Below are 2500 nucleotides of genomic sequence, written 5' to 3'. Positions count from 1 at the left end.
TAGCTTCTTCATCAACCCCGCCGAAAGCCATCCTCGACATACCCGTGCATTGAGAAGGTTTGGTGGCCGTACTCCCAACACAAAAGCATACCGAGGACAACCCCAAGCAAAAATTCATTTGAAGCCAACCCATCGTCGCCCACAACTAGTGGGTGAATGGTGTGCTTCCCGGGGTTGGCATAGACATTCCCTCGCATGCAAAAGATTGTCGATGCGAAAGATTATCTATGCCAACCCCGGGAAGCACACCATTCACACACTCCCGACCGGTGTGGTGTGGCGGTGATTGGATAGTTACGGATTGAGCACTTGCCAAGGATCAAAATGTGTCATTTAGAAGAAACATTTTCAAAAAGTTTTTAAAATCTTGTGGGTTTGCAACTCATAAGAGCGTCACTTTCAACGTCCCTGGTATTGGATTGAGTTTCTAAAAACAACCGTGCACACCGAGGTTAAACTTTACCGGCTCCACTCCGACTCGCCGCTCGCCCACAATTTGTTTGCAACGAAACATTTGTTTTTAATTTTGTTGGTTTGAAATTGTTTTGAAAAGGTTCTTTAAATCTAGTGGGTTTGCAACTCATAAGAGCGTCACTTTCAACGTCCCCGGCATTGGATTGAGTTTCTAAAAACAACCGTGCACACCGAGGTTAAACTTTACCGGCTCCACTCCGACTCGCCGCTCGCCCACTAGTCCGAAGGCAACAAAACATTTGTTTTTCATTTTGATGAAAATTTCTGTTTTTAAATCTTGTTGGTTTGAAATTGTTTTGAAAAGGTTCTTTAAATCTTGCGGGTTTGCAACTCATAAGAGCGTCACTTTCAACGTCCCCGGCATTGGATTGAGTTTCTAAAAACAACCGTGCACACCGAGGTTAAACTTTACCGGCTCCACTCCGACTCGCCGCTCGCCCACAAATCCGAAGGCAACAAAACATTTGTTTTTAATTTTGATGAAATTTTTTGAAAACATTGGCTTGGCAAGCCCCAATCCGCGACTATCCACCCACCGCCACCCCACACGAGTGGTTGTTGTTGCGAAATGAGGTTGTGGTCGACATGCCCGTGCATTTGAGAAGGAGTTCCTAGCACTCCATGCTCTCCCATGCCAAAAAAAAGCCTAGACAACCCCATTTCGCAACTTTCCACGCCTTTTTTTTCCTCCCTCACCCATGGCGGCGGCGTGGTGGCGGCGGCCGGATTCCGGCCACCACCGCCATGGGTGGCAGCCCCCCGACCCCGACACCAAACCCATAATACCGAGGCAACATATCGAGGCAACATGACATGGGTGTGGCGTGGGGGAAGGGGGCTGCAGCTAGGAAGGCATGGGCTGCCATGCATATGCAGGCAACACACACCCCCCTATATAGCATTTTATGCATTTAGCCCTTTGACAGGAAGAGACATCACCTATGCGCGAGGAGTCATAATGGGCTCTAAATAATTCAATACAAGGTATTTGGACGTGATTTTTTGCAGGGATACTAAGAAACATGCAATCTATGATGGGAAAAAGTTTCATAAATTTTTGAAGTCGGGAAGTATTTTTTATTATTTTTAGAAGTCGTAAAATTGAAAAAATCATTAAAACAAATCCGGGAGGAATTTTTTAGTTTTGTAAGTTGGAGAAGGTCCTAAAAATCATAGACTACTTATGGGGAGCTTATTGTGCGAGGAAATTTCAATAAAAACGGGGTTTGACAAGATTTGAAAAATTCTGTCGACATTTGAAAAAACCTGGAACCATGCTGCCGGCATGCTGCGCACATGCTGCGCGCAGGCTGCGCGCATGCTGCGCGCAGACTGCGCGCATGCCATGGCAGGACAAGTTTCGCTAGCCTCACTGTCGACAGATGCGCAAGCTGCGCGCACGCTGCGCACAGGCTGCGCGCATGCTGCGCACAGACTGCGCGCACGCTGCGCGCATGCCATGGCAGGACAAGTTTCGCTAGCCTCACTGTCGACAGATGCGCAAGCTGCGCGCAAGCTCCGCGCACGCTGCGCACAGCCTGTGCGCATGTTGTGCGCATGCTGCGCGCAGGCTGCGCGCAGGCGCCGCGCATGCCATGGCAGGACAAGTTTCGCTAGCCTCACTGTCGACAGATGCGCAAGCTGCGCGCACGCTGCGCACAGGCTGCGCACAGCGCATGCCATGGCAGGACAAGTTCGCTAGCCTCACTGTCGACAGATGCGCAAGCTGCGCGCACAGGCTGCGCGCACGCCATGGCAGGACAAGTTTCGCTAGCCTCACTGTCGACAGAATCAGCACGCTGCGCGCAAGCTGCGCGCACGCTGCCGGCATGGTGCGCGCACGCTGCCGGCATGCTGTGCGCACGCTGCCGGCATGCTGTGCGCACGCTGCGCGCGCGCATGGCAGGACAAGTTTCGAAAATTTCTGTCGACAGTCTCAGCAGCGCGCACGCTGCCGACATGCTGTGCGCACGCTGCGCACAGGCTGCCGGCATGCTGCGCGCAGCCCATGGCAGGACAAGGTCCG

The sequence above is a fragment of the Prunus avium genome, unplaced genomic scaffold (assembly GCF_965620075.1).
Source record: "Prunus avium unplaced genomic scaffold, drPruAviu1.hap1.1 HAP1_SCAFFOLD_96, whole genome shotgun sequence".
Lineage (NCBI taxonomy): Eukaryota > Viridiplantae > Streptophyta > Magnoliopsida > Rosales > Rosaceae > Prunus > Prunus avium.
This window is presented reverse-complemented; position numbering follows the sequence as displayed.